The sequence below is a fragment of the Patiria miniata genome, unplaced genomic scaffold (assembly GCF_015706575.1).
Source record: "Patiria miniata isolate m_02_andy unplaced genomic scaffold, ASM1570657v1 HiC_scaffold_16, whole genome shotgun sequence".
Lineage (NCBI taxonomy): Eukaryota > Metazoa > Echinodermata > Asteroidea > Valvatida > Asterinidae > Patiria > Patiria miniata.
The window spans coordinates 8,321,857-8,344,039 of record NW_024037054.1 but is presented as its reverse complement, the minus strand read 5'-3'; the positions used below and the strand labels follow the sequence as shown (position 1 = coordinate 8,344,039).

The window sequence follows — 22,183 nt, the reverse complement described above, 5'->3', positions numbered from 1 at the left end:
TTTATGTTTTCGGATCTTTTAATACCTAACGTCGTCAGGGGCTAGCAATTTGTCACTCTTAAGCAATCATGAATTTTGATTCTGCTCAAACAAAATGTAATTCCCCGCCATTAGCAACTTGTATGCCAAGTCAGACAGGAATGACAAATGGTGGGGATAGTCAAATGACCTCTAAATAACTATAAATTTTAATGACCAGTGTTTAAAACCTTACCTTCTGTCGCAACCTACCTTTTAGTTTTGCAGTATTTAAATATTTTGGATAGATTGAGGGCTGTAAAATCCAGGCACCGGTACCATCATTTTAAATGAGTACCATTTGAGGGACAGACTGAACGACGTAGATGTTTATTTTAAATTAAAATTGTGTGCCATTAGGTAACTGCAACATTTATTGTTTTAAATATTGATGGAAGGCGGATTTCTTGTAAAATTCCCCATAGGGTCTATTCAATAAGGTATCTTCGATGATACATCTGCATGTATGTTAGTGGTGAAAGGGGAGGTATTTGTACAACTATTTCCAGTATCTGCCATTGTTTTAATTTTCATTAATAGTGCTTAATTATATGGGATGGGTCATTTAATGTTAATGCATATTCCATCATCTTCATTATTTACACTCAGATTTCTGTGAAAGTCACACAGTTCATCAACAAGAAAAAAAAACAGAAGAAAAACCAGCTAATTCTCATTAGGCCTTCATTGGAGACAGAGCTCAGAGAAGATACTTTAAACTCTAGTCTACTGGGATTTGTAGACGTGTGTCGTTCTACCGCTGCACCATATGTGCACTTTTCAAATAAGGATACTGCAACACCTTGGTCTTATAAATCCGTCTGGTCTGTAAGCCTCTACCAAGACACCCCCCACCTCCCCCACCAACACCAGGAATTTTTATTTTCATCCCTCCACCGTCTCCAACTTGACACACCGAGGAGAACCACACTCTTGCAAGAACCACAACGTCTTGCAATTAATCCATCATCACTACCAGACCCCCCCCCCCACAACATCAACCCTCGTAGTTCCCATGGGAACGGGTTTCCGTGACGCTGCCTCATTACCTCTGTCCATTCACAGTTCTCTCCCTCCTCCCCTTCCCTCCATGTTCTCTCTCACACACACACACACACGGATCAGAGAACACCGAATCCCATTAAATATGCAAATGAGTCGCTCAAACCTCATTGGTATATTACACGGCCCGGTGTTATCATGTATGAATAATTATCTTAAAATGCCGCCAGCCCACTCCACCACATATGAGCAGAGATAGATTTTTTTATGAGCCGTATGATTCTAATACATGTATGTATAAATATAGCCAATGATGTCAGGTGTACTGGCGGTACTGCTCAGTCTCACGCACGCACACGCTGTCATAGTATTGGGATCTCAACAACACAAGCACATGTCTATGCACGCTGGGTGCTGGATGCTTCTCTTTTGGTTGCAACTCACTCTTACACACGTCACGCTTCTGTTATTCTTTTTCCTTTAACCGTCTCCTGAGTACTGACTACCCTGGTGATACTTCCTCATCACAGTCTGCTCTTCATCTCCTCAGAAACCACATAAAAAAATCTGGATGTAGTTTTTTAATTTTTGCCTTGTCAGAATTTGGAGACGATACATGCGATGATTTTTGTTGATACCTGCATTTGTGTGTGTGGACGGACAACGTCACCTGCCCGCATAGCACCATGCCGTAGCAGATAATGAATGGATTAGTGACGGCAAGCGTACAGACAGCCACAGGAAATCAGATGTGACTTGCATTTGGAAGTTGGTCTAGTTAAGAATTTAAAAGCCTGCAATTTGTTGGAGGGACGGGAAGGATGTTGCCGGAAGTGATCTCAATTGAAGTGATGAGAAAGTTATCAAATTATCATCACGCAGTGATGCATTTAGTTTACTGTATTAGCTCGTCCTGAAATGTTAAACCTTCGGAATTTGTTTGTGGAAGTAGTCATTTACAGACAATGCAACTCGTAACACAAACTCGCTCATCACAATCCCGGATCGCTGCAATGTCGACAGTTTCACGCCGGACTCGGAGGAAATCCAAGATGCACCTTTGACCCCGGTGGAGTATTTGTTGGAATATTATTACCATTTTCGAAAGGGGAGGATTTTTTATTGCGATTTTTATTCGAGAGTCGGGAATTAACTGAACGCCAACAGTCAAGATGTCGGTCATGCTGTGGAAATGGGATAAGAACAACCAGAAGATCAAAAAGGTTAGTTCAAAATATTATTCCATCATCTTCAACAAACTCCCAGGGTTTTAAAAATGTGTTATTTTCTTAAACTGGTATGTGGTATAATTTAAAAGGTTACATTTTAACGATCTTTGTTAGTAAGAGGTACATTCCCCCCCCAAACATCCTTCCAAAACTCCTCCCCTATGTACCCATTGGTTTCCTTGTGTAGTCAATGTCGACATTGCTTTTTTTCTTCCGGTTCGTGTACCCTCAGTTCTTGAGTGCTCGACACATCCTGTATCTCTCCTGTTCTCTGTCGTTATCTTACTTAGAGATTTTTGTGTCCAGTTATCTCTGTAACATCTTTGCCATACCATCATTTCCAATGCAACGATGTTTAAAAAAAAGATGTTTACTAAAAGTTGGAATGAAGAATGTTTTAATAAATGTCCCTGAAAGAAGGGTTACATTTTGTCTTCACAGTGCCATGCAAGCAAGCAAGTTACATTGTGCATTCCGTTGACTATTTCCTGCAAATTCAATTTCTTCCTTGGTGCTGTGGTGTGTCTATTTATAACGCACCACTACACCTGTGCATGTCAAGCAGTGCAATTTGAATTCAATATTCTGAACAACAAATATAATCATAATCTAGTTAAAAAAAAGTCGACTGTATTTTTGTCACTCAGATGGCACAAAGTGCGCAATATTATTCTCCCTACCGGTACCTGTAATTCCACTGTAATTTTGACGGTCATTACGTCTTCACCATTGCAGACACTGTTCTGTGACCGGTCAATATTGTCTTTCATTATGCCCAGGGTTAAACCACCAGCTACGCAGACGATGTATTGACAATTGTGCACAATACACAGGGCTGGACACCGCTGTGTTAATCCTGGTTAAAATACAGCTGCATATTCACGGACCCATACATGAAAAACCTTCTGCCGTGTGAATAGATATGGATTTTTCCATTTTTTTTTTTTTTAAGTTGGATTATATTCTGGATTTTGTTTTTGTGTTTCAAAGTCACAGATGTAGACTTGGAATATGTGTGTTGGAATATCAACTCACAGCGTGCTACCACTTTTCTCCTTTGACCATAAATCGCTGGGTATTTTTGCTGGGAAGCCTTCTGAATGCATAATCAAACACTCTGCAGTAGCGAAATAGGGATGTTAAACCCATTGTAAACATATAACAGCTGGGTTGTATATTGTCCTGATCCACAAAAATATTGGAAAAACTGGTGATGTACGGTACTCGTAGCTTGATGCATAGAGTAAATGTTTTTTTTTACAAAAGGAGAGAGGATAATGTACGGTAGGTAATAATACATAGACGTACATGTATTCATCTACTGCCTTGGTTACTGAATAAATTAATTTCCAACCAAAACCAAAGAATTCACACGAGAAGGATTCAAACCTGTAACAGTTGACAAGCCAGAAGTTATCCGGTTTAAATTATGCTCGTCTCAATTTTCTTTGTTTACATTAAGACGTATTGTGTTAAAATCCTTTTTTTTTTGGTCAGACCTGTGAGTCATTGTGGTCTGTGTATATCAGTCTGCAGAAGGAGACGGTCTTTCAGCGTTAGCGGGTTGCGAGATGCACGTGTCCATTGTTTCATGTGTCTCAGACTTCGGAAATAGGACAGTGTTAATGCCAATTGACAAAGGGGAGTTGTTCTTATTAGAGATGCTACTTTCAGTTATCAGTATATAAATCACAAGCAGCAATATAAGAGGGGAATATACTGAGCAGTTTTAATACCCGCATGTGCAACTCTGGTGGGATTCGAACCTCGGCGCTGACATATCCAGGGGAAGGAAGTGGGGCAGGACCCCCCCCCCCCCCCCCCACCGCACTTGTTGAAACCACTGATGACAAGAAAACGTGGCTTGGTGGCAAGGTTTCATTCAAAAAGATTGAGCAAAGGACAAAGAACTGGGGAGGGGGGGGGGAAATAACCTTCTTGTCCACCAACTCCAGAATTCAGGAGGCAAATTAAGATTGCTGTAGAGCCTACAAGTGTATGCAAATGTCTCTGTGTAGAATGTCAATGTCACTGTAATCAGACCATGTCCATTGCCCGCGGCAACGTTGGCAGACAACATGGACAATATGAGAGAGGAGATGCATACATACATGTACTTGGGCATCATCATGCAACGAGACAAAACCCATTTTTGTATGTCTGGATTCCGAAACGAGAAAAGTTACAATATATAATGGGTATGTGTATTTGTGGATGATATGTTGCTTTAGGACTCTGTTGTAAAAGGGGGAGGTACAAGTATACATACATTTTACATGTAGATGAAATTCACAATAATCAGGACAAATTAGGGTCTCATGTGATACCGCTTACAGTTCGACTTTCTAAGAAAAAGTATGAAATTTGGTATGGTGAGCTCGCCACATAGTAACCCATGCAATTCCAAGGAACCCAAAGCATCTTAAGTCTTGGACCATGTTTTCTTAATCTGTGGTCTTTGAGAGAGCATGTGGTCTTGGCAAGAACTCAAGTCTGTTTTACAACACACCCCCCCCCCATTTTCTGGACCAGTGCACAAGCAAGAAAAAAAAATACTTTTCACTGATTTTTTTACCGTGTCATTTTGCAAAAATATGGAAATTTTGTTATTTGATGGATAGGTCTACAGGGATAAAATGAAAAATGTGGGAAGCGAAGGATGTGCATTGTAGGCCTGAACAGGTGAATGAGTTGAATCGCAGGGGAACCGTGTGAATTTTAATTTCCTGCGTATTGTTTCTCCATTATTCTGTGCTCTGATGTTGTGGTTATCATCATAAAGTCTGTGCACCTAAACCTTTGTATTCCCTACCTGCATTTAATCTGTTAAATGAACAGCAGGCTTGACTGCATGTTCAATTATTTCAATAAAAAACCCTGAGTACTATATTGAGGGTTGTAAAAACTAATCGACCGTTAAAACTCTGTCCAGAGATTTTTTAACACAGTTCTAATGTACCTGTAAATGTACCTGTAAAATGAGGGGGCAAAATGTCTTCATCTATCAATGCTTGTGTAGAATCCTCTACATGTACGGAACATCCGTGGAGACAAAGATACCAAACAACATGGAGCCCTGGATCCGAAGCCAATTGAAAAAAAAAATCAATAGTAGAGATCTGATTTGACGCATACGCAACTGTCCCTGGTATCTGGGCCATACGAAATGTTCAGGTCGCGTCCGTGCCTAAAGGAAAAACAGAGCTAGGGACATGCATATACATTTGTATTGACAACACCATGTGCAGTATGCCTTTAAAACTAAAATAAATGAGGACATCTTTTGATGATGGCGTATAGTTTGCCTACCGGTACCTCTTTTTTTTTCATCAGGATAGATGGACTGTGTAGGCAGGGAAAGTGTGACAGGTGTATATAAATGGGGCTATTTCTGGAACTAAGTGCCTAGCATATGCACTCGGCAAGCATGTTGGCTTCATGAGATGAAGGGGGGGGGGGGGAGTCTTTGGGTAATCTGTCATTTCTTGCCATAGCTCACCGCATAATTCATGCAATTTGTATTCCTATTGTAAAGTAAATACAATCGTGTTCTCCCCTGTTTGCGCAGTTGGCATGTATTCATAACTGAAAATGAACCTTCAATTGGTATGGTTATTTGTGCATGCCACATACTCATTCATACTTTAATTGTTCTGTTCATAACTGACAACCATACATTCAATTGGTATCCATTGGTCATGTTGGGAAAAATGTATTTGATCGAAACCAAATTAATTGAATATTACATAATGAAAGATCACAACATATATACCAAAGAATATTTCTTGCGCAGGTGATAATAAATAGAATCACTGTTGTTGCTTTTATTTTCCCTGTAAATGATTCCAGAACTCTGGAATTTATCAATTTAGGAATTCAATATAACGTCTCGGAAGCAGTCGAAACCCATAAACCGTCTTGGCCAGAGTGTTGAGTTGTAACCAAAAAGACGACAGTCCTCTCCGGCATTCCAGCGCCAGGGTTGGTATACATATTTGACTGAAATTGCCCAGGTTTATTTAGATGGAGTGTCCGCCGTGTTTATTTGTGATGGAGATAACTTGGTTGCGAGCCCCAACCGGAGTGTCGTATTTATCCAACGCGTGCGTCTTCCAAATGTCGCCGGCACTGTGTCCCCAAAATTGGCTTTGGATAAATTCACATCTTCTCCAAAATTAAATTCCAGAAATCGCCAGCGATCATAAATTTTCCGACTGTGCCATTTGGTCGAGAAATTCAGCAGTCTGTTTGTAATAATTAAATGAAAAGAATTTCCTGTCTTTCAGTCAGTTCGTTATTGGAAACCAGATTCATAAACAAACAGAAAGTTTGTGTCATAATTTTTTTTTGGATGACCAGTTGCATTTTTATTAATACTGTTGAATGATTTGTTAAATTATTTGATAAAAACCATTTGTTTTTGGGCTGTTAACAGAATATTAAATTGTTTCTCTATTTTCCAAATTTGCAATAATGAAAATGTCAGTGATGTCAAAACCCCTTCATTTTTGCTCATATTCCTTATCTTCAGAATATTGCTGAGTTCTTTTTTCCCGCAATTCCCCTTTTTACAGCTACGCAGCATTAACCACTGGCTTAACGCTCGACAAATAGTCCATCTCCTCCCAACACTCTACAAGGACAAAATGGATGGGAAACCAGAAAATAATGAAATTACAGAAGAGCCCCCAGAGACACTAAGACCTTCAAAATATACTCATTCCTGGACATTGTATTTATTCTCTCTCAGGCAAGCACTTAAATAAAGCACTTTGTGATAATGCTCTGCATTGAGTCTAGAATCGACAAACGCAATATATAACCGCAGTGATTAATTTCATGAAATCTTTTCATTAAATGCATAAAATTAATGCCTTTCATATCTGTGCGCTGACACGATACCCTTCAACATTATATCTGCTGTGGATGGATTGCGTTCACTTGAACCCCAATGACCCTATAATCAACAATAGCGAATACCCACCGGCAATGGTTTTACCTTCAGCGGCGGCACAGACAAAGCGTGTCCATTGTCATCAGTGCGGTCTCGTCATCGCAGGACCGATTTGGCTTCTTTTCATTTTGATCCAATGATGCTTGTAAGTGTAATTTGCCGGTCGGCAACCCCAGTGTAATAAAAGATGAGACAGTACAGTCTATCACTGCGTGCATTTGCTGGATGCGGTGATGCTCATAAACTATGCATATGTTGTTTATATGTGAAGCCCATCAACGTCATAGTCAGGCAACATATTTCTTGGTTTATTGCACAGAAGAACATTTATTTTAAATCATATTTTTGATGTTGTGACCGTTGAAAGGATGGGCATGCCATTCCCAGGTGTTTTCAGTGATTGGGAGACAGAAAAGGGTTGTTGAAGGCAGTAAGCGTGATAAAAATGTGGAAATAGAAGTCCAATTTGGGAAACAAAAAAAGAATGAAATGCACCTTATTTTTGTGTTGGAAAATAGTCCATTTTTTTATTTTCATAAATCCCTAATTTCATTGAGACTGGAATTTTAAACATTTGTTTTTGACAAAGTTCAATTAGGCCTAACTACTGCCCCTTAAAACCCTTTTAACTCTGATCCTTTTAACTAGCAAGTTAAGACCTATCGATTTTTGTATAACGAGACAAACTTAAGTGTGCACTCAAAACAAAATTCTGTAAAAAAAAAACAACACCACCCAAAAACGCTTTCCATTAACTACAGGCCGACACATCATCTTATTTAATGCTGTACAGACAAAATGGAGTTCGTGACATAGGATTATCAAAACCCAATACAGTAAACCCTAGCTCATTTTTCACTTAATATTTAATGGTTTGAGTATAATTCCTGCGCAAGGGGGACAGTACCGATGCTAAAGAGAGAGGTTTTTATTTGTCTTCTGTGTGTATCAGTCATTGAACTCTGCGCCAAGATTCCAGTCTGTGTCATCCAGCGTCTATTCCTAAATGGATTGCTTGCTCCTTGGGAGGGTATTAAGCTGCCCACGGGCCACAGAGACCATCACTTGGGAGTACAGCCATCGATCTCTGGCTGTGTTTTCCCCCGCAACTTGTCTTCTGGCTTTTCCTCCTGTTCACCATTCAGCATCTTCCTTTTTTTGGAGAGAGTTTTTCGGAAAAGGAAATGGTGGAGAGGGAATCTTTGGTATATGTTTGTGTTTGGAGATTATCAATATTTTGATAATTGAGGGGAAAATTGAGCTTCTTTTTGGTGCTTTCTTTAATTGAAGTGCAGAAGAAGTGTAAAGGCTCTTTGCTTGAACTGTTTGGGGTAATGTGTTGCCTACTCACGTTCGCCAAGCCAAGGGGAAGGCACTTCCATGACACTGATGGTGTGTTCATGAGCTAGTTGGCATGCATCAAAGTCATAGCTAGTGAGAACACTTCACAGATTTCGCGACGAGCAATGTGTGTAATAAATATCCAATAGATGGCCCAAAATTCATGGTGCTTGACGTTAAATAGCACTGTGTGGCCAGTATTCATGAATGCTTTAGTGTGTTGGAAACATTGTATGTGTTTTGGCACAGTTTTAAACGTGTACGGCATGGAGAATGCACGACTTATGTGATATGAATGTGAACAAACCGGTATCGTCTTTGTAAATTGCCACAAGCAGAATGACTTTCGAGTGTTTGTCATGTCTCACTTTGTTACTATTTAGGAGGTACCGGTGTAGTCTTGTTCAGTAGTTGTGGGGACATACTATGTACGAGGTATTTGTAGGGACCGAAAGTGCTGAGGGTACATGTACAGCAGAAAGTCTCCATATAACTTGGTCCTAATTTGCCTAAAGCCCGGTTCATACTTCATGCGAATGCGAATGCGAAGCGAATTTGACGTCATGAAACATTCGCTGCGAAATTCGCCCGAGTTGAAATGTGTTCAACTTTTGCGAATTCGCAGCACGAATACTTGCCATGACGTCACGGATTCGCGTTCGCTTTTGCTTTCGCATGAAGTATGAACCGGGCTTAACAATAAAAAAGTTCCCCATAACGCGGTGTAGGCCTACCCATATGCAGGAAGTTTGTGTAACCCATTAGTCATTGCACCGCCCTAAACCGCCCTGCCTATTACTCCTTGTAAGCGCCCGAAACGGCCCAAGCCCTCCATGTTTTATGGATTCATCACTGAAAAAAAAACCCACAATGTAATACAATGTAGTACAGTTAATATTGGGTTAAAGAACACATCTGAGTCTGAGTGAAAGTGATTACTACCGAATTTTGCCCTCTATACAGTAACTTTTGTCTTTTTCACAGCTAGACAGAGGAGTTGAGTAGAGAACCAATTAATTTCCGATCTGATAAACAATTATTATCCATTTCTGTACATGTTTGTAGAGTCTTTGACTGAGTTGCCTCCTCTTTTAATAAAAAGCAAACAATTCATTACCACTGTAAACATTCCTGATGACGTTAGGAATTGGAAAAAAGAATCTGAGAGGCGTATAAATTATTGACTTAGCACAGTTCATAATCGGCTTGGATTCAGACCCAAGAAAAGATGGTTATCTACCCAGTGTGCAGGAGAGCAGGTAACGCTGCCTGATACAGTGGATCTTGCCCAGTCACGTACTGTCATACCGTATCATAGCCGTACCGTGAGACTTACATCCTGACCCGCTGCAGCATTCAGTTGTTGACCCAGATTAGCTTGCCTTCTCACCCTGGAGGGCCTTTTGTACCATCCGGCCCACTATAGGTCTCATGGAGATTTCATGCTTTCTGCCCTAGGAAAAATGATATGATAATTTTTAGGTTAACTTATGGCAGTCCATAGGAATGGGGATAAAATTTTAAGGAATCAGTCGAAGTTATACATATGTACGAGTAAGCCATCACTGAAAATCTGTCAAATGTGGGGGAATTTTATTTATCACAGGTCAAATCTTCTGTGTTATTTATTGTATTATATTAATTTCATGCTTTCTGCCCTGGGAAAAGATCATATATTATAATTTGAAGTTAATATTGGGGTCCATAAATTGAGATAAAATTTGAAAAAAATTAGTTTAAATTATACATGTAACACTATAATGAAATCTGTCAAATTTGGGGGAAAAGATATTTTTCACAGTTCAAAATTTTTCTTTTATTTATTGTCAAAAACTTTGACAAGGAGGGAATACTTCTGTCAACTGAATTATTTTCTTGAATTTTATACATGTATATCTTATGTAAGGTAAAGCATGAGAGTGCTGGAAATGACTGCCGGAAATTGGACTGAATGTTTTTGCAAAGAAGTTCCGTCTGTGATACAAAATTTTGTTTTTAAACAGTCCAGGGAAATCTGAATTGTAAAATTAGTCCCGAGTACAAAATTCTTGAAATAATGAACGATTTCTGATGGTTAAGCGCAGGTGGCACACAGTATAGCATCACTCATTAGTGAGATAGGTACCGAGTCTCATCAGAGAAATATTCAGCCGCTTGTCAAAAGATAATTTTTCAGAAGGTGCAAAATATCTCTCGGACGCACGAGTCAAATTCATTTCCAGGGCGATTGTGATGCCTGTATCTCGGTAAGCCAGATGCTCCGGGTGTAATTATCGGCGGAGGATGGCATTATGCTGACAGCTTTACTACCTCCGAGGAGGGAAAGGGATAAAAAAGATCTTCCTTGTGATTTTGGTGGCGTGGAAAATGAGAGGGCGGTGATTAAAAACGAAATTGAAAATGACCAAATCTCCAGGTTTTTTATGGTGTTCGCCTGATGGTTTACAGAAAGACAGGCAGTAACATTCTCGCTGATACATTTTTCCAGCATTGAGTCATGGATGCTACTGAACTCTTGTGATTACGATAAACTGTGGTTGACTAACTGCTCGTATATCATGTACAATATGGCCTTCGTTAAATCTTCCCCTTCCAAAAAAGAGAGAAAAAAGACAGACACAAGCTCACACTTTGAACTCATGCAGAAGCACTCCCTCAGCAGACGAAAAATAATGTGAATGATCATTGGAAGTTGAGGACACATCCCCCAGTGTGCACTGATTCTTGGACCGCATCCAAATTACGCGCCTACAACCGGTAGTAGCACTTGCATCAATGGGAAGTGGATTTGGCCATGTCCATAGACACAAGAAAAAGTCTTTGCTTGTGAAAATAAGACTGATTTGAGCTTATTGCCACAACCAAAGTCATAGCCACAGAGTACCTATTTTGGACATGGCCACACGTAAGAGTTTTTGACACCAACCATGTGCCTTGATTTTGTCTTTCAACTTCCCAGCCTTTCTTCATTCATTTCCTCCAAACATCTCATTTCGATAATCAGCCAAATCCTGTTATTTGAGGTGCAGTCCTTCCCACAATTCATCCCGGCAACGAATAAGTGGACACTGTCACACTATACTCCAGAGGTCAATTTTCAAGTGCTTTCAAAATTTTCTGTCCAGCAAGATGATGTTTTCCCATTTTTCCAATTTCATTTTACAGAAAAAAAAAAATGAAAATGAGCAGTTACAGTGCGCATGTGGGATGCATCTTAAAATAAAATTACACTTGTTTTTACATGTGAATTCTGCAATGTGCTTAATTTCCTTTAAATTTAAAATTGTCCCACACAGGTGTGCCACAAGTTATCTTGGTGTATTGTCTTAAGCCTCTTTTCAGAAGAGATCTTATAATTTCAACATATTATTTTTGAAGACAAAGGCCTACCCACTTGCCTTGTTTCTCACTATTTAAATTCTCCAACAGATACTTCCAATTTCAGGATTTCATCTATTGACTGTGTGTGCCTTTTCCTTATGGATTCCAATTCTGCTTCCAACCAAATTACCTACCTCACCTTTCCTCATCTTTTCCCCACCCTGGGGATTTATTCCTTTATGTCGGAGAATGATGCAAAAAAAGACAGAAAGAGAGAGAGAGAAGAAACCGTTCCACCCTTTAGCAATCCAAAGGCAATTTGAAACCTTAGATCCCCCAAGACCCCCAAGCTAGTTAAAATGCCGTGTACCACTCCTTCAGCAGAAGTCTTATGTTTGTCGGTGCGCGACGTCTTGCATACAGATGTGCTACAAGCCTCGGCGCATTACTGTGTAAAGGTATGCAGCCTGCCAGATGCCACTTACAAACCATGCTTAAGATTCTCCAAATTAGGACCTAAAATTCATCTCTTTTTTGCGCACATCTATCATTTATCGGGTATGCAATCAAGATTTGCAATCCTGAAGTTCTTCCTTCATGACTTAAGAACGGTTTGAGTTTTGCTCCTGGTCAGTTCACGTCAGTGCCTTCTTGGTTTTCTTGTTTGTCATTTTTTCATCTCCTCGTCATTGCACGGTTGTCTTGTCTCACTGTTTCATCATTGCTTCACCATCTTTCATGCAATTGACGTACTTGCAGCAGGGATTATTTTAAAGGCATACTAAGACCAGTAGGAGTTCATTCTAGATACAATTTATGAAATTTTGAAAAGCTTTTTCGTCCACGTTTCAAAAAGGACCCCTTCCAACTATGGCTTGTTGCAGGTAAAAGGGGACTCTGTTATGGTGAGCATAAGAAATGTATTGCTCAACAAAAGCAGGTTACCAATCAGAACATGATGCGGTAACCACTGCACAAGACTGGTTCTCTGTTAATGTTCACTAAGCAAGTATTATGTGCTCAGCATTTTCTTTAACTTCGCTTAGCAGACTCATGAAGTCATTCCCTAATTGTAGGTCATTTTTCAGATGGGGGTATCCACTTTCATCCAGCATTAAATCTGCTTCATCCCCGATATTTGATTTCTAGGCCTCGTGAGCCCACTTGATCCGTTCCCATCATCCACAATTGTGCCCCCCCCCCCCCACTCCACTCACTTTTCCTCTCAGAATGACTTCAACAGCCAGGCCTAGTTTCACGCAACAGCTTAGCCAGAAATCTGCTAAGCACAGAATCTATTTGCTTACTGATAGCAGGTTACCAACCAAACATATCATGCAATGTATATTACTTTTAACTGGTACCTGGCTGATTTAGCTTGGCACAGAAATCTTCTAAGCATCATTTTCTTCAGAGCAGCTCATCGAATTTTGGCCCCGATGCTCTTGACTTAAGACGCCCCATCCCACAGACACCAGCAAACACTCCCCACAGCCTCTCCAAATATCCCATCTCCCCTCACGTATCCCTCCCATTTCTCTTCCTTGATTTTCCTCCAAACCCCTCCTTTGAAGGTCAATATTCCGTATGGAACACTTCCTTCCCATAGTCCAGGTTAATTTCCTGCCAATCCGTTTGCCGTCCCGGCCCTGATCTTTGCTTAATGCCCATACGCAGGAAATTAGCGCTGTACAATATTGTGTACATCTCGGTGATGAGGCTAGTTGTCAATACACGTGTATGCTAACCTTGCTGGATGCTTTGAGTAAAAGTGGATGACTTTATATTATTGGTTATAGAGGTTTGTTTGTGTTTAGTTTAAAGAATTTGTAAAGTGTTTACCAAAGATTTCTGTAGCTTCTTAGTCACCACTCTACTTGGAAATCTAGGTTATGGACATCTTTTGTGAAAACAATGTGAAAGAGAAATTCAAATACAACTCTCTGCAGGAACATGTAGTCAGTGTAAAGCTTACATGCATTGTACTTGTGTAAATACAGACATATGTGAATGTATTTTCACTTGAAATACACATCTTTGTAGAGGCTGACAAAAGCTGTTCTCATTTTCTTCTTTGACAAAGCACTGGAGGTGAAGGCAATGTCAAATAACTCATCGGTACCAAGAGGCATTACAGTTACATTTGTACATCGCTCACGCATTCTTGACACTTCGAATGTACAATTCCACAGTGTCTGCCTGTAGCCTTCTGCATTGTGTACACATATAAACTGACAGTTACTGGCCTTTTGGGAGCTAATTCAAATATTAGAAAGCCAAGAAATGCTATTCAAAATGCACATCAAAGCTTACTTTCCAAAGAAAAGTATTGTAGAAAAACAGTTACTGCCCCCTTGGGACCAAATTCAAATACTAGAAACTCCAGAATTTCTCTCCAAAATGCAGTCAAAGCTTACTTTCCGAAGAAAAAAATCTGAGCAAAAACAGTTGCATGTTCATAGTGATGTCCCAGTGGACCTTTTCCAAATACTTACAATACGTGCGTCTCTAAACTTACAATGTACTTCCACAAGAAAAATATTAGTGATAAAGTATGCCCCACAATCTTTAGTTTTTTAAGGGGGGCAGGAGGGATGAAGAAATACATCTGTGGTACGTGTGTACGTGATTGGTGCACATTTCAGTGCGCTATTGAGTTGGTACTGTGCGATAATCGATGCATGACCACAGCTGAGGCAGTGGCCTCAAGGGAGGCTAAAGATTTCTAGCTTATCCCCTGGTGGATTGGGAATGATTAATGGTCAGTCTGCATTACTGACCATCAGCGCGCCATTCTCGTGCCACATGCTGCCCACGCTTGCCCACCATTCCTGTCTAATCTCTCTGTAGCCTAGCAGTGTAAAGTCCGACCGCATGTATGCCTAATGAGGGGCAACCGAAGGAATGAAAATGGGTTGCTGAATTTATGACCGACAGCCGGCCAAGAAAAGTGCAGAGTTGAGTCAAGTTCTGATGCTTTCAAAGCCTGTGTAGTGCAGCTAGCAAGCGTAGGTGTCGAAAAACCATTGGTTTCACCCAACTGTAAAATTCACTTGGTCTTTTGGAAGGTACATGTACCGGTACATAGATTGAATTTGAGAGTGCAGTGTCAACAAGGCTGCTTTTAGCAATTTATTGATTACAGAACCTGTGGAATTTGTTGTTTGTTCGTTTCAATAAAAGTACAACCGACATCAAAATTCTTGTGCCATCTAGAAGGTGCATTTCTGGGGCAGACTCCGGTTTAGGGGTGGGGTAGGGGTTAGCAAGCTTTTGATGTGTTTTTCTGCATGATTTTCCTATGCTTTTTTGCTGCCCAATAGGGGCTTTAGACACCCCCCCCCAACTGTAAGACACTAATACAATCACCACACAGAACGTTGCATACTTTGGTTCTTAGTAAAGATGTCAAAAAATACTCTTAAAATTTCTAAGCCAAATCAACGTTTAATTGACCACACAATTAGCACCCATTCAAGACTTAACACCTAGTTGTGGCTTTAACCCATAATAATGGGTCTGGCACCTAACCCCCACACCTGTTTATGTACACTTCACACCTGTTCATTGTGATGGAGAGGTAATCAGCTGGAAGGATTGGAGAGTGTTAAGCCCCTACCCCAGGGCCACTAAAGTGTGCCTCAGTAGGAGGTCAATGGCTTGCGCTGTGTGCACTCCATGGGATGCCCTTTGTTAGGTCAACTTTCTCTTCAGGAAAGTTTTGTTAACATGATATTGATATTCTTATGAGGGTTTCGCTGTCTTTTTGTAATCGCTTCTAATATTCTTCCCTTAGGACAAAACAGAACTTTCAAGTATTACAGTTACACTTACATTGGCTACACCATGTGCCTACACTAGCAGTAAGAAGTAGAAGTAATTTAGAAGAATTAAAAAACTCATAGTTGCTTTTAATTTTGGACAGTTCTAGCACTCAAGGTGTCATGCAGTTTTTGTTTCTTAAAAATGCTTAGCTTGTGCGCTTATAGAACAGAAAAGATTTCACAAAAGAACTTGTAAATCCTTGGGCACAGGGCTCAGTTTATTCCTGAAAGCACTTGACCAGAAGTAAATAAACAAACAGTTTTCTGCGCTCTACCTGTGTGTCTGTGTACACTTTGCTGTGGTTTGGGATCAGTGTTAGTCACCTAATGAACTGTGGCTTATCTATTGTTCCTAGAAAAAAGAAGGTGCTTGTTTGGAAGATTTTGAAACCACAAGACCACAATGCCTGCCTTGTCTTCTGAAGACTCCCCACAAACTGCCCCATGTTGATTGGGAGACCATTGTGAGAGATTATTTTGGTTACATTTTTGGTACAAACCAGTTACCTCTGAGAAGCACAGATGTGAGTTGTTAGCAGTAGGCAAAGTTTGGAGCTCTTTTAGATTCCTAATGTGTGTAGATGTGGAATAAATGCAGCCAGTTTGCTTTGGAAGGAAACAGTTTCCCAACAACTTTTATTTTATGGAAATACATGAATTGTGACTCCATTATCATTTATCGGTTTCAAGGTATGTAGTGCTCTGAATGTAATTTTTAATTTCTGTATAACTTATGCTCAAGAATGTGTTTGAACCATGAATCCTGTCATTGCCATTGTTGTGCATAGTTGTAAGAACGATATAAAAAGGTAACTTTGTTACTAAACAATTGATGAATTGGTGGATCACTAAAAACAGCTTCTGAAGTTATTTTGATTTTGACACAATAATTGGCAAAGAAATATATTTTTTTTGGTTGCTTACTTTGGAGAAAAAAAATCATAACCTACAAACTCATTCAAATGCCGTGTGCCAATTCCTGTTCCAAAATGATGAATCCTAGACAAGATTTTGATCACTCCCAATATATTTGCTCAGGATTTCATGACTCTTTAATGTCTCAAGTTAATGTATTTCATGCATTACAAAACATGGACCTTGCATGGAACCGTTGCTATGGAGTGACAACACCCTATGTTTGAGCAGCAAATTTGGACGCTGTAATTGAGCCCAGGTATCTTGGCATCTTGGTATGATCTGTTGACAAGAAGTGTCACTCTTCTTACTCTGTATATTCCCCAAAGCACACAGCTTCAAGAGGCATGCATCACAAAACACCAAGATAGTGTTAGTGTTCTCCTGTCACCCGTTCAACAAATCATAGAAATTTTGTCAATTTGGAAAACCATAAGGCGCACAAATTAAGCAAACATTTTGGAATTTTGTAACAAACTCCCCACCGTTTTTTGATTACGACTACGGGAGAGATGTTTATTTTTTATCTCGGGAACTCAGATCCTCTGCGGAAAGATGAATTCCGTTGTTGAATCATCGGTCTGCCAAATATGGAAGTTGATTGCGAGTGACGCAAAGGATTGACTCTTCATGCTTGTATGGTTTGGATACATAGTGTTCAACATCTTTAACATGGTACAGTGGAAGTGCACCAATGAAGTATAATTGATTACCGTATGTCTTTAATAGTTCTAAGCCATTCAGTATGCAGTTTGTCAAATCATTTACTTCTCATCTAGCCGGCTGTGCTTGTCAGTCAGGTCTATAAATAACAAAAAAAATCAAGTAATAAGAAGGAACCAAAGGGCTCACTGGTACCTGATTATAAATCGGGGGGGGGGGGGGGGGGGAAGGGGGGATCCGTTGGGCTAAACATTACGTTATCCAGGGATGCAGTCATGATTGTCGCTGCACATCTGGTCTTAAAGCCGGTTCATATACTACAGGAATGGAGATGTGCAAAGCGAATTCGACGTCAGGATTCGCTGTAAAGTTGACGGAATTTAACTGTGTTTTTCGAAATCTGCATTGCGAAAACTTGCCTTGACATAACAAATTCCCATTTGTGTTCACTTTCGCGCCAAGTATGAACCTAAGGTGGGCCTTGGCTATGTTTACTTCGTTTAAAATAGTGATAGATATAATACAGCCTAATGAAACAACTATGCATGCTGACATGCTCCTGAATTATTCAGTTGGCTTAAAATTTCCTGGGTCAAAATTCCAAATGTGAAGTGAACCAATTTAAACTGTGTATACATGTACAGTGTTCCCCATTATTCCGGAAAACTTTGAATAGTGCAAGTCTTCCAGAACTGATACATTCCTCTACAGGGTAGGGGACAGTTTTCCAGCTTTTGAAATACTTGGTCTGAGCAAAACAGAGTACATTTATTTCTCACTTGATGTGTTATCAGTGTTGCGGATGGACTGTTTTTATCGATTGTTCCACTTTGCCTATCGACATGTCAACACTTCAGAACTAGACTTGTCGACACTCACTGCATCAAAAAACAACACTTGATAGCCCATTAGCAGATGGCCATTACAGACCTACACTTGACTTTGGCATTTATAAAAAACTAGCTATTTTATGACAGGGTCAGTTGCATCGGAATGCAGCTATCGAGTAATCAGCAGTGTGCATAATGCCATGATTATGGCTCTTGAGTTTCAAAGGAATATTATAATACAATGTAAATGGCAGTTGCTGGTATGAGATGTTGTATAGCATGCAATGCATGGCTAGTAGAGTGTGATGGTACCAGTAGAGCTGTATATAATGGTCAGTGTAATTAGTTTGAAAGCGTCAACAATTGTAATGATGGAGCGAGTCCAGCTTGCCCAAACTGAAGCGATGTCTTTCTTGGAATGCATTTTCATCATCTTTATGATATTTTCAGACTGTTATTTCATCGCAAAATTGAAAAATTATAATTTTTGTACTTGTGTAATTTTGAATGCATTAATTTCTACTGTAGAGCTGTCCATTATGCAGATTTCTGCTGACCTTTTTGATTTCCTTAAGACTTTTGTTTTGTTTTGGTTATCAACAAGAGAGAACTAATCCCATCACTGATGACTCAATCAGCCAACCTCCATGACCCACAAGACAAAAAAAATAATAAAAGTGCCCATGAAAGATATTTTCAGCGGCAGATCTGAAGAGTCGAGTCTGGTGGGGGTTTATTTTCTGAAGGGATTTGCAGCAGGCAGGAAGTGTTTCCTAGCTCCCAACACCCAATCCATTAACGCTTGGCTAAGTCAGAGAGAGATTTCGAAAAAAAGGGATGGTTGTGTTTGGGCAATCTGGTGACTTGAGGAGCAGTGAAGGAAGAGCAGATGACTGAAGGAGGTTTTTGTCCATGACATACAGAGTTTATTTTTGCTGGGTTTCCGTTGACAAGGGACAGAGACAGTCTTTGTCAGGGTGATAAAGAGCCCTTTCAGACTATATACGTTCTCAGGGGACGTTATTAATATTTTGTTTAGCCTCGTGGGAATTCAAAATGATATGGTTACCCTAATAGAAATCAGAAATCGTTGACACCTTCAAAGCATCCATCCATACTGTCTCTTTGAAATTTTATAGACAAAAATCAACATGTAGTTTACTCTGTACTTGTACATTGGCTGTGTCATTTCTGATGTGTTATGCACTGTAATAATGGACTCCGTGCACCAACAGTAGATGGCGCTATGTAACCACTGTTGAAAGCCCCAGTGAGAGGGGCACACCAACTGCGCGTACTGGTTCACCTGCATATGACGCGAAGTACGCACGACTAATTATATTCTGGATGTGCACAAAGCCATAGCGTCTTCACGTGAGCATCAGGCGTCGTCAGCAATGGGTTTGTATGTCCCTCCCAGTGGCCTCTCTAACTCTCCCTTTGTAACCGTTGAGGGCGTACTTGTGCACAGAGTTTGTATTCATTACATGTACTGGAACAATGCTGTACATGGTTTGGGGATAACAAAGTTCACTAGTGGCAGTTCAAACCTCCTTTTTATGCATGTCATGACCATGCACTCATCAGTTAAGCTGCTAATGTTGGTTAAATGTAGAGTACATCATTTGTCAGTTGTGAATTTGTTTTCGTTTGAAGCTATAAAAGTGCTCAGACTCTAAAGACACATCGTTGAAAAAGGCCTTCTTTTATTGTTTTCTTCAAAATGACAGCATGCCAGAACAAACTTCACAGGGAGTTTAGTGCCATTACCATCTTTTTAAACCAAGTATGCTTTTCAACAATGATTTTGTCAGTTTCTTTTTGGATAGCTGCAAATGATGTACATGTACTCTACCTTTAATTGATTCACTGTACCATTTTTAAGCAGTGCTTTTCATAAAGAGATGTATAGGCTACATGCCCAACTAGATTCGTATACGTCATCACTACTGAAGATATCAAACATTCACTGTCGTCATTGGAGACTCCCAGGTACCACGTGGACAGGTAGTTAAAGTGACATGAACCAGTATGGTGCATATGAAATGATGTTAGTTGATCCCACTATAAAAAAAATGGTGTCCCTCTTCTGTCATTGTCCATAATATAATGCACATTGAAACGACAAGGATGTCGCTTTAAAACCCAAATTACCAACAGTGTAAAAAAAGGTTTAAGATTGATAGCCGCCCCTATTACTTTAGCACTTTGTCATGTGACTTGCCTGGGATGATTCATCCTCATCTTTTCATCCAACCCTTTCATCTCACTCATCTCTCCTCCCATTCTTTCTTCCTTCTCTTCAAACAAAAGCCGAGATTTACGAGAGACAATTATCGCCTGGTCCCAACCACCCTCCCACAAAGCCGTTGTTGGTTTAACAATTAACCTGATTAGTCCACGCTTTCAAAATGTCAATCCAATTTCAATCATGGGTTTATTGACTTGGAACGCTGAATTTGTTCTGGACTATAGATTATTTTTCTTTTGTGTCACGCACGGCTCTGTCATCGACATCTCTGTGCAATGAATTATCTCATCTAACTTATTGTTTAGACAACAGCATAGTGACTTTACTAGCGTAATTTTGTCACAGTTTCCAAAAAAGAAAAGAAAAAAGAACCAGCCACAAGGAAAGGGTTTCTAAAACAAGCTCTTAAGCTCACTGAATCTGTTCTTGTTTGTTAGATCACGGATATATTTCACACACGTCCTTCGTACTTTGTTTCGCGCAGTGTGTTTGTACTTTCCATTACGCTCCGTGTTTCAATTCCGTTCAGATGCCACATCAGACTCTCAAGCGACATGCCCCTGTAACTCATCCCTTAAAAGCATTTTCCAATCAACTGCAAAAACAATTCAATAAAGGCATGACACGCTGCTCTAAACGACGCCCATTAAACTCAATTTTCTCGTATGCATTTAGGGGGCGTGTGAGTTCGTGCAGGATCAGAGTGCGTGCGATGAAATGAAAGGAGCAATATGTCTAGTGATCGACATTCGTGAAAGTGCTTACATTGCGAAAGAAATGATGACTTGTTTAGTATCTAATGCACAGATATTCATATGCAGTAATGCTACATTTAAATTCTACAATTTCCAGAAAAGTTTCAACAGTATTCAGCATGTTGGGGAAAAAATGTTGGAATCTGCCGGACGTATTTAACATCTACAGAGATGTTGTGAAGCGAAAGTCAAATTAAACATGAATTGGTGTGAATAATATTTGTTGGTTGTCGTGTAGACAAATTAAGACCATTAAAAGCATGCAGTTGCCAAGTTCAGTGCTTGTAAAGTTGGAGAAAATCGTTCAGTATATATATTGTCCAGGGAATTTTTTAACCTAAACTTTTCTTTTCCTCACAAAATAATGCATCTTCACTGTCCGAATGATGCAGAAAAGATCCTTATCCAAGCATTCAATCCCGTAAGACAATTTGCAGAAGCTGTGATAAGATTCTGCCAAGTACAGCTTGAATGATGGACCCAATCCATCAATTTCAAACCTCGCCACATTAGCACAAGGCAAAGTCAAACATGTTGTGATCTACTCAGATTTCATATTGATTGCCTCACCGGGGTAATTATCCAAGAACGGATGGGTCGTTAGCAGACTGGTTGTGCGTGATACTGTCTGAAATCGTGATTTGCAATACGAGATCTTCACTGGCGATGATAAGCCAGCAGCTTGAGGAAGAGTCAAGAGGCATGTGATTTCTTGCATTCATAACAAGCACAGGGCTGTTCAATGTTCAAAAGGTTCAGTTTGACTGAAGCATGCTCTATTGTACATTCACGCGATCAAATTTAAATTTCAAGGATGATCTGTCTGACAGCAGAGAGAGACTTGGGCAAAAATTGGGGAAAGAGTATAATAAAGGAGTTATGTGATTTTTGAAGGAGTTATGTGTTTTTTTGAGTTGTGAGCGGGATCAGAGGGTCAGGGGTTTGAATCCAGCTGCTGCCACATGAAGTGTCCTTGGGCAAGCCACTTTACCCCCACTTGCCTCTCTCCAGCCAGGAGAATAACTGGGTACCGGCTAAAGCCGGGGAGTAACCTGCGATGGACTGACATCCCATCCAGTG

At 40.0% G+C, this 22,183-nt stretch overlaps 1 protein-coding gene across 2 annotated transcripts in view; it reads left to right on the top strand.

Moving 5' to 3' along the window:
* Positions 1 to 16,056: 16,056 nt before the first annotated feature.
* The window catches only part of LOC119722874 (neuron navigator 3-like), a 70,988-nt gene continuing 64,861 nt past the window's right edge, over positions 16,057 to 22,183 (top strand). The window contains exon 1 of one of the 2 annotated variants that reach the window (XM_038193271.1): positions 16,057 to 16,379. The gene's annotated coding sequence lies outside the window, so the exon portion shown is untranslated. The remainder of the gene's footprint in view (positions 16,380 to 22,183) is intronic. The other variant, XM_038193272.1, reaches the window with a different exon arrangement.